The sequence below is a fragment of the Narcine bancroftii genome, unplaced genomic scaffold, assembly GCF_036971445.1.
Source record: "Narcine bancroftii isolate sNarBan1 unplaced genomic scaffold, sNarBan1.hap1 Scaffold_151, whole genome shotgun sequence".
NCBI classification, from domain to species: Eukaryota; Metazoa; Chordata; class Chondrichthyes; order Torpediniformes; family Narcinidae; genus Narcine; species Narcine bancroftii.
In genome coordinates, this window is record NW_027211886.1 from 5,249,674 (window position 1) to 5,266,786 (window position 17,113).

The following is a 17,113-nucleotide window of genomic DNA, read 5'->3' on the forward strand; positions in this document are numbered from 1 at the left end:
TGACCATGCAGTCGTACCAGGCAAGGAGGAGGAAGGTGGCCAAAGTGGCGTCGTCCAGAAAGGAGGAAGAGACGTTAGGTAAGATGGCATCTCCCGGGTCGCACACATGGCTGAACCTCTCAGGACTGGAAGTGACATCAGGATTGATGGCTCACCCCTGGGGGGTGCACTCAGTGCTGCTCGCTCGGGAGGGTTTGGATTTACAGACTTCCTGAACCGGTGGCTTCCTTTGCCTGACAGATTCATCAGGGCTGTTTTTGCTGGCTGCAGAAGTGGCACTTTGGGTGTCCAATCGCAGCGGTGGCAGTCTGTGATCCCAAAATGGCAGGGCCCACAACCCACATGTGAGGGTGAATTCTTACCAGCAGCGATTGCCTCGGCATTGTGCTGGGCAGAATTGAGAGTCCGAGCAAGCTGGAAGGTTCTCTTCACAGCCAGCTTGTCCTCCTCAAGCAGTCGCAGGCAGATATAGTCAGATCTCACCCTTGACACGCAGGCATCTCGGAACAACTCTTCCACACACTGGGCTGCAGGTACGGGGGTCAACACAGTGCTACAGCAGTTTCTCCCTAGGTCGTACAGGGCCCAAAGGAACCCATCCATTGTCTCACCAGGCTGCGGTTTCCTCGAGGCCAGAAGGTATCGTGAGTACACTTCATTCACGCATGGTCGGTAGAGGTGCCAGAGTTCAGCCATGGCCTCTGGGTAGGTTGTGCAGTTCCTGATTCCCTGGTATGCTCGATGGACCTCTAATCTCTTCTCATCCGAGTCCACTGCAACTTCGAGGAAATTTGAGAAGCAGACGATCCACTACTCGTACTGCTCTACAGCTCCAGGCTCCTGTGGACCGATGTCTAGCCTGTCGGGTCTCAGCAGCTTGTCCATCTCGTGTGGAAAATTAAAGTGTATTAAATTGCTATGAACTATCAATGACTCTAAAGACAGAGTGAGGAACGATAGGCTTTAATACACTTTAGATTGTACCTGGCCCAACTCCATGTGTTCAAATGAATGGATGGGGGAGCGACGTCAAAAGGGGAAGAGTTACTAGGGAGTGCAACATGAGTGGGCAGGCCAGCCACTCATACACAGCAGTATATACATATCACCACACTTCGATGGAGTGAAATCTGGTGCTTGTGATGTCGGAGGCTGAGTTAACAACCCTCTGAAGTTTATTCTTATCCTGGGAGTAGCCGCCTCCTTTACAGACATTGATGCAACTGGTCAGAATGCTCTCCACGGTACTCCTGTAGAAATTTTCAGGAGTCTTTGGTGTCAGACCAAATCTTGATTGAGGAAGTACAGCTGTAATGCTGCCACAAAGCAATGAATTTTGTGACATGTCCATAACAATAAATTCTGCTTCTGATTCCATTTAGGATGGAAATGCATTTTTAAAAATGTATGAAAGATGATTTTGACTGGCAAAGAATAATAAAATGCTTTCAATTTGAACTTTGAAAATGCAAGACCCTCAAACACAGAATCTGCTTTCCACTGACAAAAATATTTAGTTGTTATTTTAATAGAATTGTGGGGAAATTGAACAGCCACTGAAGTTCTCAGAGAGGAAGGAGAAATAGTGACCGAGAAATTCACCCGGATGTTGAAGAATTAACAGTCTGTAACAGTCTCCCAAACACTGTGGTAATGCAGCCATTCTCAAACTTTTTTTGTCTATGGCCCCTGTAAGACGTTGCTAAAGCTTTATTGGCTCCCTCCCCCATGAAGGAGTCAAGTTTTGGTTTCTTCTTTACTGCCGGTGACATAGAAAAACATATTTAAAAAATTATGTTGTGAGGTAAAAAAGAAAACAAGGCTTCTATGTGATGGGGGTGGGTGTTGGTGAGGGGGGGAGGGGAGGGGCATAGGGCCCCCACTGAGAATTGCTGGTGACAAGGTACACAATTTGTTCGTGCCAGTTGATAATCCGTTCCTGTGGCTCCCCTCGTTCATCAGTGGGCTGTTTCAGAAACAGTAACTATTATCAAGTCCTTTTGCAATACACAAGGGTGCTTGAGAAATTCAGCAGGTCACAGAGCGTCCACAGGAATTAAGGGTGGTGGTTTCGAGCCTGAACCTGAATCTTATCTTGTCATGCCCATGGAATTGGGCAATTCTTGCAGGCACAGCTCACCACAACCCTTCCAGCTCCAGCTTTCCTGCAGCAACTACCTCTTCAATTTGCCTCTTTGCCACAACCACAAGCCTCCTCCTCTGCCCCCCCCTCTATCTTACTCATTCTGTCTCTCAATCCCTTCTGAAACAGACTCAGTCTCCTGTCTCTCTTTCTCCGATTCAGTTCTCTCTCTCGCTCTCTCCCTGTGCCAGTCTCTGACTTTGTCTTCCTCTATCTCTCAAAATCTTTCTCTGTTTGTCTCTGTATGACTTTGTCTCTCTTCTGTCTGAATGTCCATCTGTCCCAGACTATCCCCTCTTTCTCTATCCTTTCTACATTTTAAATTTAATTAAAAATCTAAAAATGAACAACATAGTAACACGCCCTTTCAGCCCATGAGCACACGTCACCCAAATGTACCCAAATAATCTACAACCTGCATCTGTTTAGAAGGGTGGGAGAAAATTGGAGCAGCCGGAGAAAACCACGCAGACACGGGGAGAACATACAAATTCCTTACAGACAGTGCTGGATTCAAACCCGGGTGAATGGAGCTGTAACAGTGTTGTGCTAACTGCTACACTAGCTGTGCTCTCCTATGACTCTATGACCCGATTATTGCTGCTGCTCTCTGACCCAGCAAATCACCCCATCGCTGTCCAGATATCTAAATTCCACAGCAGCATCCCATCAGCACACATCATCTCTTCTCAACCATTCCTCTCAGATGTGCCCTGTTGCAAACGCGTGTCACCAGGGACAGGTTGCAGGCCTTTTGGGAGTCAAGTAACGTCCATGAGACAGAGAGTGCCAGGTGTCCCAGATACCAGTAGATGTAGCGAAGTCTGGCATTTGTTCAGAGTGAATTAATCGCATCCTACTAGCATAGCGTCAGTCATTAGTAAGGGGTATTTATCCAGAGGGCCTGTACCTGTAGCTTACAAACTTAGCCAGTAATGAAATCTAACACTTGCAGGTTACCATAGCTGCACGGGAAACCCATTCCTCATCTTTTCAGGATTCCAACACAGGGGAAACAACCCTTCACTTGTGAATCTGCAGCGGCCATCTACTGCATCAGATGCTCCCATTGTGATCTCCTCTACATCAGAAACACTGGATGCAAACTGGGATTCGCTTTGTTGAACACCTCGGCTCAGTTCACCGCCATAGCGGGAATCTCCCACTCACCTCCTGTTTCAATTCCTGGTCTTATTCCCTTGCCAGCCTTTCTGTCCATGGTCTCATGCACTGCCAGATGGAGACCACATGCAAATCAGAGGAACAACACCTTGCACACCCTTCTGCACACCCTCCAAATGGATGACATTAAAATTAACTTCTCCGGTTTATGTTATCCCCACCCTTCTATCCCCATTTCTCCATCCCTCTAGCTCTCTCTTTTCCTGGTCTCCTTTTCCCCAGCTCTCGTTCCACAAAGCCAACTGCACCCACTCCCTTTCCCTATCAATTTTCACCTTTCCTCTCCTGTCCTCCTATCGATATCTAATGTACACCTTTTCTCTATTGGTCTGTACTCCTCCCTTTCTTTCCTTCTCCCCAGGCTTACTAGTCAGACGCCTGCTTCCTTTTCGTTCGTACCTTGATGAAGGGCTCAAGCCCAAAACATTGGTTATGTATCTTTATCTTTGCCATATAAAGTTTGACCTGCTGAGTTTCTCCAGCATCATGTTTTTACATGAAGAGTTTGGCCTTGCTGAGGGGGTACATATCCTGCCTGGGTCTGGGATCCCAGGATTGAGCACGGTACTACACAGCATAAAACATCTTTCCTCCACATCATGTTCAAGTTGACCCTGACATTTCTCTCTCAGTTCACTCTGGGTCAACACCACGGAATGGGCTTGGCCTGCATGGAACTCAGACACTTGTTTTGCTTCCCACCCTGCCTGTCTGCAGCATGTCCGCACCAGGCATTACTCCCTGTGAAATGCCCCCTCGACCCTCATGGGCCCAGAACACGAGATGGTGCTCTGTGGGGATGTGAACGCTAGTGCTCTACTGCCCCCATCCCATCCTAGTCAACAGACTACCCCAATGACCTCTCCCGAGCAACTGCTGTGTCTCACCTCACCCCCTATGTGAGAACACAAGAGTCTGCAGGCACTGTGATTGTAGTAGAAACACCGAAGTGCTGGTGGAGCTCAGCAGGTCGTGCAGCCCCCAGAAGAGGGAAAAGATATAGAACCAATGTTTCGGACCTGACCTGTTCCTCAAGGAGTGAGCAAAAAGGACAGGCACCCAAACAAAATGGTGGGGGAAGTGGTGAGAGGGGCCTGGGGAAGGGAATGGGCCCACAGACAAGAAGTAATAGGTGGACAAGGGAGGGAGGGAAAACCAGCAAATGGGGGGGGAGGGTGGGTGGGGATGGCTCTGTGAAAGGAGAGGGAAGGGGGTGGAGAGCTGGAGGGAAGAGAGGGAGAGCAGGGAGTGGGCTGGCAGAAACCAGAGAAGTTGATGTTAATGCCATCAGATTGGAGAGTGCCCAGATGGAAAATTAGGTATCGTTCCTCCAATTTACAGGTGGTTTGGATTTGACATTGTGAAGCCATGGGCAGGCATATCAAGACAGATGTGGGGTGCAGAATTGAAATGGATGGCCCCTGGGGGATCCCTGTCACTGATCCAGACAGACTGAAGGTGCTCAGTGAAGCGATCTCCCAGATCAACTATCTGGAAGGCATAAAATGCTGGATGGCCCGCAACTTCCTCCAATTTATTTGGACAAAATCTGAGATCATCCTATTCGCCCCCACCCCCCGAATTTCACCAAAAATGTCCATGTTATCCACAGTTATTAAACCCCACATTAAATCCCTTGGGGTATTATTCGACCCTGCCTTCAAATTTGACAAATAGGTCAACGTCATGATGAAGGTCTGGATTTCCTAGCTCCGCACCACTGTTAAAGTAAATACTCGACCTCTCACTCAAGGACCTCTCACTCAAGGACCTCTCACTCAAGGACCTCTCACTCAAGGACCTCTCACTCAAGGACCTCTCACTCAAGGACCTCTCACTCAAGGACCTCTCACTCAAGGACCTCTCACTCAAGGTCCTCTCACTCAAGGACCTCTCACTCAAGGACCTCTCACTCAAGGACCTCTCACTCAAGGACCTCTCACTCAAGGACCTCTCACTCAAGGACCTCTCAAGGGTTAATCACGCCCTTATCTTTCATGTCTGGACTACATACTGGGATTAGCCAGTCCTCCCGAACCCACCTCCAATCAGTTCAGAAAGTCCCAGCTAGGGTCCTGACAGGTGCCAAGAAAAGGGATATCACCCCAATTCTGGCCTCGCTCCAGTGGCTGCTGGTGTGGCTCAGAATCGACTTAAAGCTGCTGCTACTTACATACAAGGCCCTCAATGACCTTGCTTTCCCACCCCCCAACATCTTCAATCTGCTTACACCCTACTCTGCTCTCAAGCAGCTCAGGTCAGCTACCGCAGGATGCCAGGCTGTTCCACGCACTAAGCGCGTACAAAGGGGAGACCGGACCTTTGCAGATGCAGTCCCCAAACTGTGGAACAGCATTCCCCTGACCATTAAACTAGCCCCCTCCCTTAACTGCTTTAAATCCAGGTTAAAAACGTACCTTCTGTCACTAGTGTTCAACGTCTGAAACTCTTTGTACGTTCCTCACCCCTGACAGCATTGCACTCTTCACTGCAATTGTGGTCTATATATAACATCTTAATCCGTTGTTCTGTAAAGAGTAGTATTAGTTTTGATCTATTGCCTTGGTTTGTACAGCACTTTAGTCAATGCAAGATGAAAAAATTATGCTCCATAAATAAAGAACTTGAACTTGAGTTTGATATAGGGAGGTCTCAATGTGAACACCGGATGCAGTAGATGACTGTCACAGACTCGTCATGTGCTTGACTAACTGAAATGCTACTTTCTGACTTCATTAAAAAAAACTCACAGAATTGAACGATCGAACTTCTCTAAATTGCAAGTATAAATAAGGAGACAAAGGTTCCCCAGAAGTATGTGTTCGTTTACACTTGCCAACCGACCTGAAACACATTGTTCAAACTCTGACTTTGAATGAACCAAGACAGCAAAAATCCTTCAGAGATTCATTGCACAGAAATGCATTTGCATTCGACATATTTAAGGATTCTTTCGACAGACAAAAAGATTTAGTGGATCATTCAACGGCAACAGCAAGACAGACACAGCACGCCAGGTTCATTTCCGGACTGTCATTCAAGACTGGATCTTCTCGTTATAATGTGGCAGCTGTAAGAGAGAGCACACTCTACCTGTTTGGGGACTAAACTCCTGCTTTCTCACTGATGTTCCTCTACTGCATGCTTCTGCTTTCTTTCCCCAGCTTTCAGCTCTAACAGTTTCTCTTACACTTTAGTAAAAGATAAAATACATTTGCGTTGAAAAAGAAAGTCCACACCCTCGTGGTGGCTGTCAAAAGCAAATGCTGTACTTCCGGGCTAACACCCCATTTGCCTTCTTAATTATAATCATAATTTATTGTCATGAACATGGAAAGAAATTCAGTGTTGTTTTGCAGCAGATATGTGCAGATATTGCTATAAATTAATTAATTTATTTTTTAAAAAAATGTTAAGAGAAAGTGAAATATAAACACAAAATGCTGGAGAAACTGCAATTCAAACAGTGTCCTTTATGTAGCAAAGGCAGAGATACATAACTACTGGTGGGAGGGGAAAGGGATGGGTTGGGTGGGTGGCAGGGTAGGAGATGATAGGTGGAGAAGGGAGGGAGGGGACAGCAGCACAGGGGGCGGGGGGGTTGGAGAGGCAGGGATGAGTAGGTGATAGAACTGGAAAGGCAGGGAATGGAGGAGGGGGTAGAAAAGGAGAGCAGGTTTTATGGAAAGCAGTGAAGTCAATGTTCATACCATGTGGCTGGAGGGTTGTTCCTCCAATCTGTGGGTAGTCAGGTGGGACAGTACACAAGGCCACGGCCAGACTTCTGCGTGCAGGAGTGTGTGACCCGGAATTGAAATGGTTGGTCACAGGGAGGTCACTGTGGTTGTAGGTGGAGTGGAGGTGTTAAGTGAAACAATCTCCTAGTTGCGACTGGTCTGAGAATGACACAAAGGCTGCAGCGGATGTGGTAAATAAGTCCTCTGGATGAACAGGTGAAACGTTGCTTCACATGAAAGGCCAGTTTGAGGCCTCAGACCATGGTGAGGGAGGAGGTGTGGGTGCAATCCTGTGGGCACAGGGGAAGTGAAGTAGTCTGTGATTCATTATTCATTCAGAAATCTGACGATGTTTTTGTACCATTAGGTGACCAGTAGAAGAACACCCAACTGCACTAGTGTTCACATTCCCAGAGCACCATCTCACGTTCTGGGGCCATGAGGGAAGAGGGTCAAGGGGGCATTTCACAGGGAGTGATGCCTGGTGCAGACAGGCAGGGCGAGAAGGGCAACAAGAGTCTGAGCTCCATGCAGGCCAAGTCCATTCTGTGGTGTTGGCCCAGAGAGAATTGAGAGGGAAACATCAGGGTCAAATACAAGCATCAGGAAGTCTGACGCAACAATGGATGTTCCCATCGACAGTGAGAATGCGGAAAATAACTCTCGTGACACAACTATTTATTAAAATAATATTTATTTTCATATTTGTGCATAAAGGTTAAACACATCAGGACTTGATTCTCTTGAACATCAAGAATGAGGGGAGACAAAATTATGAGAAATATAGATAGAGTATATGCAAGAAGGCTTTTTCCACTGAGGTTTGGTGAAATGCAAATTAGAGGACACGAGTTAAGGGAGAAAAGGAAGAGGTTTAAGGGGAACACGAGGAGAAATTTCTTCACACAGAGCAGTGGGAGTTTGGAATGAGCTGCCAGCTGAAAAAGTAAATAGGGGTTCAATTTTAACATTTAAGAAAATTTTGGACAGATAGATGGATGGGAGATATATTGTGGGATATGGACTGCGTCAGTGGGTCTAGGCAGAATCATGGTTCTTCATAGACTAGAAGAGCCAAAGAGTCTGTTTTCCGTGTTGTAATGTTCCATGAAAGACCCCAACAATGAAGACGCTGTTTACATCTGGTACCGCACGGATGGCAGTCTCTTCAATCTGAGGCGCCTGCACGCTCACACCAAGACACAAGAGAAACTTGTCCGTGAACTACTCTTTGCAGACGATGCCGCTTTAGTTGCCCATTCAGAGCCAGCTCTTCAGCGCTTGACGTCCTGCTTTGCGGAAACTGCCAAAATGTTTGGCCTGGAAGTCAGCCTGAAGAAAACTGAGGTCCTCCATCAGCCAGCTCCCCACCATGACTACCAGCCCCCCCACATCTCCATCGGGCACACAAAACTCAAAACGGTCAATCAGTTTACCTATCTCGGCTGCACCATTTCATCAGATGCAAGGATCGACAATGAGATAGACAACAGACTCGCCAAGGCAAATAGCGCCTTTGGAAGACTACACAAAAGAGTCTGGAAAAACAACCAACTGAAAAACCTCACAAAGATAAGCGTATACAGAGCCGTTGTCATACCCACACTCCTGTTCGGCTCCGAATCATGGGTCCTCTACCGGCATCACCTACGGCTCCTAGAACCCTTCCACCAGCGTTGTCTCCGCTCCATCCTCAACATCCATTGGAGCGCTTTCATCCCTAACGTCGAAGTACTTGAGATGGCAGAGGTCGACAGCATCGAGTCCACGCTGCTGAAGATCCAGCTGCGCTGGGTGGGTCACGTCTCCAGAATGGAGGACCATCGCCTTCCCAAGATCGTGTTATATGGCGAGCTCTCCACTGGCCACCGTGACAGAGGTGCACCAAAGAAGAGGTACAAGGACTGCCTAAAGAAATCTCTTGGTGCCTGCCACATTGACCACCGCCAGTGGGCTGATATCGCCTCAAACCGTGCATCTTGGCGCCTCACAGTTTGGCGGGCAGCAACCTCCTTTGAAGAAGACCGCAGAGCCCACCTCACTGACAAAAGGCAAAGGAGGAAAAACCCAACACCCAACCCCAACCAACCAATTTTCCCCTGCAGCCGCTGCAACCGTGTCTGCCTGTCCCACATCGGACTTGTCAGCCACAAACGAGCCTGCAGCTGATGTGGACTTTTACCCCCTCCATAAATCTTCGTCCGCGAAGCCAAGCCAAAGAAGAAGAATGTTCTATGTGTTGATGGTACTGTGCATACTGTAACAATATTAATATTTGGGGAGAATTTATAAGATTTAGAGTAGGTCATATACAGACACACATATTTGAAAGACTGAAGAATTCACATTGCAGGATCTCTTTTTAGAATGGAAGCACCTTTCACAAGTAGGTGTTAATTGAAATGACAATAAAATGCTTGACCATTGTCTTGCTGGTGTCCTCATGTCTATCAGTACCCTTTCTGCAAAGTACTCACAGAAAGGTCAATTCTGGATTGTTTACCTAACAACAGATGGAGCGAGCAGAAGAAAAAACCCCGTTGTTTTGCTCAGGAAGGTGGGGTTTTTGCAAGACATGAGTCATATCCTTTCTTTGGAGTTTCAGTTGGAAAAGAGAGAGAGTTGAGTTAATAGCTCAGTCTGTCAGTGTTTGGAACACTGACAAGTAACTGAGAAGTGTAATCCAGGGAAAATTGTTTGAAACTGATGAAAGCAAGTTCCAAAGCAGTAGATGAATGGAAGTGCTATCTGTCTGATATTTCTCTTGAAATAGAGGAAGGAATGGAACTCTGTGGTAGCTGGAAGAAAGAGGTTACCATCTAGAAGACCCTGATGGGGCAAGTTTCATCAGTGAGACCCTGGGGTGACTACTGGTGGTATCTTAGTTGTGGAAATCCTGGAGCAACAAATATCTCTCTCTGCAAACCCTACAAGAACCTTCCTGAGCGGTAAACATTCACCAAGCCTGGTGAACTTTATACATGTTAAATTCTGTGCACAGTATAGTGATTGCCTGCAACCAGAGAACTTGGAAGAAGAAGTGAGATTGAACTGTGAACCAAAGAACTTTTCTTAAATTTTCTTAGAATTAGAAGGGGATAATTTGGGTTAGTATAGAGTATAGTATAAGAATAGTTACCATATAACCATTTATGGAGCGGAAACAGGCCATGTGGCCTTTCGAGTCCGCACCGGTTCACTGATTTTGTGCGCCCTCTTTCATGCTGAAATTCTTGATTCAACAATCTGTCCACATTCTTGTCGCAAGGTCATTCACTGCTTGGGGCTCCACAGGATTGTGAATCACAAAATGGAGGCTACATGTACATACCCAATATCACATCTTTCGTGTTATCCTCACCTCCACTGTGGCTACCAGGTGGAAGAATCATTTAAGGACTGATCGGTTCCTCTATACACAGCTTTGCAAACATGTGGTATTCATCTCTCATCAGGAAACCCACTGCTTAGCACGTTAAAGTTTGATTCTATTTTCATGTTTGAAGTTGATTAAAATAACTTTTGTTTTGAAAGCCACTTGTTTTGGTGAATGACTACTGCTGCTGGGCTTTGGGGTCCTTTTGGGCTGTAACAATACCTACATGTCGTTTTTCTGTATATGTTTTATGTCTGCATGCATGCTTTTCACTCTTTTGCACTGTGGACTGTAGAACGCCATTTCGTCAGGTTTTGCTGGTACAATCGGGTGACAAATAGACCAACTTAAACATTACGTGGAGGAAAGGTATGTTTTATGCTTGAACCCTCTGTGTAGTATCGTGCTCAATCCTGGGATCCCAGACCCAGGCAGGATATGTAGCCCCTCAGCAAGGCCAAACTCTGTGTAAAAACACGATGCTGGAGAAACTCAGCAGGTCAAACTTTATATGGCAAAGATACATAACCAATGTTTTGGGCTTGAGCCCTTCATCAAGGTATGAACAAAATGTGGGGAGGCACTCAAACAAAATAATGGGGGGGGGGGAGTGGTGAGAGGGGCCTGGGGAGGGGAATGGGCCTATAGGCTGGAGGTAATGTGGACAAGGGAGGGAGGGCACACCAGTGAGGAAACAGCACTGTGGGCATGTCTGGCCATGTCCTCACTGAGCTGAGCAGGCTGGCCCGCCTTCTGTACCTGTAGCCCCTCCCCATAATATCCCCTAATAAAGTCTGAAAGCCCTAGCCTCCTCCCTCATACCTGCCTTGGACATGAGCCAGGAGCATGTAGAGGCACGTCAGCATCTTCTGATCTTGCTTCATATCTGTGAGTGGTCACTGATGAGCAACCAGCAGATGGGGGAAGGGGGGGTGGCTCTGTGATTAGAGAGGGAAGGGGGTGGAGAGCTGGAGGAAAAAAGACATAGGGATGGGAAAGAGAGGGGAGGGGGCGGGGGGAGTGGGCTGGCAGAAACCAGAAAAGTCAGTGTTAATGCCATCAGGCTGGAGAGTGCCCAGATGGAAAATTAGGTGTTCTTCCTCCAATTTAGGTGATTTGGGTTTGATGCTGTGAAGCCATGGACAGGCATATCAAGACAGAAGTGGGGTGCAGAATTGAAATGGGTGGCTACTGGGAGATCCCTGTCGCTGATGCGGACAGACTGAAGGTGCTCAGTGAAGCAATCTCCCAGTCTGCGTCCTGTCTCTCTCATGTAGAGAAGGCTACAACGTGAACACCACCGGATGCAGTAGATGACTCTGTCACAGACTGGACAAGTGCTTAACTGACTGAAATGCTACTTTCTGTTTTCATAAAAAAAAACCTCCTGTGACAAACTTTCACCCAAAGAATCGATCAGCCGAACCTTCTCTAAATTGCAAGTATAAATAAAGAGATGAAACTACAAAATTACTGAATCTCTAAATTTTAAAATCAGATTCCCCAGAAGTATGTGTCCATTTACACTCGCCAACTGACCTGAAACACATTGTTCAAACTCTGACTTTGAATGAACCAAGACAGCAAAAAATCCTTCAGAGATTTATTGCACAGAAATATCACTGCATTCAACATGTTTAAGGATTCTTTCGACAGACAAGCCAGTTTAGTGGATTGTTTAACAGCAGCAGCAAGACAGACACAGCATGCATGCCAGGTTCATTTACAGATGGTCATTCTGTGGTGATGTTCGTCACTTGTGGCAAGGTTGCATAGAATTTACAGAAGAGAAACAAATCAATCCTCTGGAAAAGATGTACGCTGTTGATCGCAACCTATGTAAAGTCTCCTCACATTGCTCATTCCAGCCATGCAGTATAGAGTTTATTTAAACCCCTTCTTAAATGAATCTTGGTGGATGATGTCCTTTTTTTTTCCCTGTGATCGCACTTTTCACATTCTCAACACTTTTTATTTAAAGGAAATTTTCCAGAAATTCCAATCATTTAAGAAACAACAGGAAAATGTTCGTGTTTTACTGTCATTCTCCTGTTTAGACCCGAGAGGTTCATTGAAGGGGTGACCGTCTGTGCCTGTCCGCACTCCTGCACTGTCTACTGCAGGGGGCGACCTATTGTACTTGCAGGGATGTTACCTGGGAGACTGGATCCATCTACTCCCTGTCAATCACTGGCCCCACATAAAGGCACACGCTGGCCCTTGAGCAGGAGCAGAGCACTTGGAGCCAGAAAGGATACTGAACCTTGTGTGCTAGTTTTAAGCTAATTAAAGCCTATTGTTGTTTGTGCTCCCTGCAGCTCATCATAATTTAATTAGCTTAATTTTAAAAAACCATGGAGAAGTTTCTCAGCACAAAGAAGCTGGATATCAACCCCCCATCGAGATCTGGAAGCATGTGATCGGGGCAATCATCCCCACTCTGGCTGAGGTCATCAACTTAGACCAGAAGAAACTCATGGTACTGTGCATGAAACTGGTCCCGTTTGTATTCCAGGAAATCTGTGACTACATGGAGTGTGAACTGGTGATGGCCATCCTGGAAAGCATCTACCAGGCCACAGTGAATGTACTCTACTTCAGGAACCTACTTAGCACTAGGTTACAACAGTCAGACGAAAACGTAGATGCTTACCTTGGGCATTGCGTGAACTGGCGTTCCGTGCATGGCTGAGACCAGGATAACTGCTGGGGAAGTGGAATGACTCATCCGGGATACACATGTGCAAGGTCTGCGATTGAGGACAACCCGACAGAGACTGCTAGAAGAAAGCAATGTTTCCCTCACAACGGTCATTGATGTGGCCTGTTCCCTGGAAGCTGCAGCCTACCATGCAGAAGACTTCGATGCTCGCCTGCCACTCCCTTCAGCTTGGCCGATGCAGATGACTGCCACCGCTGCAGAGGGCCCCTTCTGTGGACAAGCAATCGCTGCTGCCATTGCAGGTCTCGGTGTGAGTCCCACAGATGCTCCCGGAAGAACTGCTCTGCAAGGAACTCTCACTGCTCCCGACATAGTAAGAAAGGCTACTTTGCCAATGTTTACCTCTCCAAAACTGCCAGGAGCACTGTGGCCCTCTGCAACCAGCTGGAAGACGCCCCCCTCGACCATCCGGGTGCCTCCACGTGCAAGTATCAGGCAGTGCCATTGCTCCACCCATCACTTCCACCTGCACTGGTGATGTCACTTATGGACTGGTTGTCGAACCATGCCATTGCCATGTGCTCCCCATGGGCACCACCATCTTAGACCAGCTGACCTGCACCCACATCGAACACGTCACTTCCAACCCGCCAATGCGGTCAACATGCGCGCATACAGCCAACCACGGACTGCACACTTGTCACCTCCCATGCCATACAGATGATGATGTCTCCAACATCCTAGCTCATCAGGACTACACTGACAAACAGCTACTCACCACTGCCAGCTAGAAGCAGTGACTTGGATCACAAGTCAGTCCAAGTGTCCACCATGCTGTTGGACAACATCCCCACAGATTTAGGTGCTCAACGATGGACTTTGCTGTCAATGGTAAGGTAAAAAAAAAACCTGTTCAATAGCGGTAGTACTGAAAGCTTTGTGCACCCACACGTGGTCCGAACGCTGGGGCTCAATGTATGCCCAGAGAACTTTTCCATCATCTTTGCGGCCCAGGACCACTCCATCACAGACTGCAAGCACATTGCTACCAAGAGCAGACATTACTGTGCAGCTGACAGGGTCTTCATCAAGGATGAGGTGCAACAGTTTCTGGCAGAAGGGGTAATAGACCCCAGCACTAGCCCCTGGCAGTAAACAGAGGATGGTCATAGACTATAGTCAGACCATCAACTGGTACACCCAGCTTGACGCCATCCCACTACCCCGTATTGCTGACATGGTCAATGAGATACACCAGTACAGGGTTTTCTCCACCATTGACCTAATGTCAGCCTATCAGAAGCTCCCCATCCATGCCCGGTATAAGCCCTATACTGCCTTTGAGGCTGACAGGCACCTTTACAAGTTCCGCCCGGTCCCTTTTGGGATCACAAATGGAGTCTCCGTGTTTCAGAGGGAGATGGACCACATGGTAGTCCGACATAACCTCGGAGCGACCTTCCCTTACCTGGACAATGTCACTCTCTGTGGCCATGACCAGCAGGACCACGATGTTAATCTGGAGAAGATCCTCTGGATAGCAGAGGCATTAAATTTCACCTATAATAGGGAGAAATGCCTGTTCAGCACCACCTGCCTCGCCATCCTTGGGTGCATCGTAGAACATGGTGTTATTGGTCCCAACCCCAAATGCATGCACCCCCTGTTGGAACTCCCACTCCCCCAGACCCTCAAGGCCCTGCACAGGTGCCTGGGGCTATTTTCTTACTATTCCCAGGGGTTCCCTGGTTCTCAGATAAGGTCTGCCCACTGGCCCAAGCAATCTCCTTTCCCCTCCCTGCTGAGGCGCAAATGGCCTTCGCCCACATCAGAAAGGATATTGTGACAGATTATGTTGTGTTTGTATTGCATATAGATAGGTTTTTGGGCCAGGTTTTTTAGTGTAGGTCACATACAAATACATTAAAAACAGATCTCATTTAAAATACTGGAGATCTGCTCAAGCCAGACAGGGTGGCTCCTGGGGGCCTTTGCAAAAACTTTGGGGAATGCCCAAGAGACTTCACTAATGGATTGTTGTTTAGAAAAGCAACAGATGAAAGAGATCGGAGGAGTAGTTCGGAGCCGCAGGCTGTCTGGAGTGCAGCCTGCTGTTTTAAGAGGGTCATGTGGTTTTGGAAGCAGAGAGAGATTTCAGTTCTGCCGTGCTACAGTTCAGCAGCAGCAGCTGGAACTGGAACAGGACAAGCTGGCAAGCTTGTGGAAAAACCCCATTTGGGATATGGATTGTGAGTGCATGGTTCAGCCTGGTCAAAGCCCTTGTGGTTTATACAAGAGGAGAGGACTGACCACCTAATGTTTCACTTGAAATATGAGAAACAAAAAGGAACTCAGTGGTAACCTGAAAGAAGGAGGTTATCATCTGGAGAACCCTGATGGGGAAAGTTTCTTCAGCAAGACACTGAAGTGGTTGATTAAAAGGAATCAGTTTGTGTCCAGGAATAACAAATCTCTCTCTGAAAACAGACAAGAACCTTCCTAAGCAGAAACCATTTACTTTTCAAGGACCAAAGCCTGGTGAATTTCATAAATGTTAAATTCTGTGCATAGTATAAAAATTCCCTACAACCAGTGAACTTGGAGAAATGAGAAGTGAGATTGGACTATGAATCAGGAACTTTTCTAAATTTACACACACATTAAATTAGAAGGGGGTTAAGTTCATGGTGACAAGTTCAAGTGTGATTCTGTTTTCATAGTTAAAGATAAATGTTTAAGTAAGCATTTGTCTTGGTGAATATCTATTGCTGCTGGGTTTTGGGGTCCTCTGGGCTTGTACCAATATCGCCAATGCCACAATGTATGCCATAGATGAAAACACCCCATTTCAAGTGGAGTATGATGCCTCTACATTGCCCTCACTGGCACCCTCAACCAAGGGGGCGGACCCATGGCATTTTTCTCCTGAACCCTCCATGGCTCAGAGCTCGGGCACTCCTCCATCGAAAAAGAGGCCCAGGTGATCGTGGAAGCAGTCCGCCATTGGAAGGTGGTTCACTCTCCTCACCAACCAACGCACAGTGGCTTTCATGTTTAGCACCAGCCACAGAGGCAAGATCAAAAATTACAAGCTACAACCCCGGGTCAACGGACAGGTAGAGCGGGAGAATGGGGTAATTTGGAAGCCAGTCCTCCTGGCCTTTAGGTCAAAGGGATGGTCCATCAACTACTGACAGGAAGCCATTCCCGAGGCACTCCATGTTATATGGTCACTCTTATGTAGGCTACCAAGCAGACTCTTCATGAACGCCTCTTTTCCATCCTCATGAAATCAGTGATGGGGAGGTCTCACTGCCTACGTGCTGTACCCCAATAGATGTGAGGACACCATCTCAACTTGGGACCTGGCACCAGTGAGCCCAGCCCATCCCCCATCCCAGGAACCCCTGGCACCTCTAGGACACACCCTGGAGCCAACATCCTCCCCCCGCCCACCATAAACCATGGGTCCCTGCTGCCTGTGGACCCACCCGACCTACAACCCCTCCCTGCCATGCAACACCCCACCCATACCACCAGGTGCCCTGACTATCTTTGACCCAGCCAAACTTTAGGCGGCCCCGTCTGCACCAACCATTGACCAAGAGCCTGTCCTGTGATTGGCGACCACCAGATCATCTGAGTTTGTAAACTTTGTAATATGTATTTTTCTCTCCCAATGACTGTATCTAGCAGACACCCGGCACAACAATGTTGGTGGACTTTGTTTTTTTTTCCCCCTCCCCTCCAACCTGAGACTCACTTTAAGAAGGGGGATGAATATGGTACTTGTAGCCTGTTTGTCTCTAGTCCATTCATTTCACAACATCATTTCAATTAACACCTACTTGTGAAATGTGCTTAGCATTCTCTGTTCTGCAATGTTACTGAAAATGAATTCTTCTGTCTTTCAAATAAGATCTGTTTTAAAATGTGTGTATGTATGTAACCTACTAATCTGATCAAAATTCTCCCAAATATGTATAAACCATTACATTGTTTATACCCTAAAG

The 17,113-nt window shown here is 47.2% G+C and overlaps 1 protein-coding gene across 11 annotated transcripts in view; it reads right to left on the reverse strand.

The window, feature by feature from the left end:
* LOC138750447 (beta-1,4 N-acetylgalactosaminyltransferase 1-like) overlaps positions 1–17,113 on the reverse strand; it is an 80,200-nt gene that overhangs the window by 53,796 nt on the left and 9,291 nt on the right. For 2 of the 11 annotated variants that reach the window (XM_069912502.1, XM_069912498.1), the window contains exon 1: positions 6,419–6,582. The exons of 3 other annotated variants lie outside the window; for them this stretch is intronic. The gene's annotated coding sequence lies outside the window, so the exon portion shown is untranslated. Of the gene's footprint in view, positions 1–5,742; positions 5,987–6,418; positions 6,583–14,568; positions 14,587–17,113 lie in introns of those variants that run through there. 6 more of the 11 variants (XM_069912494.1, XM_069912491.1, XM_069912495.1 and 3 more) reach the window with 5 other exon arrangements.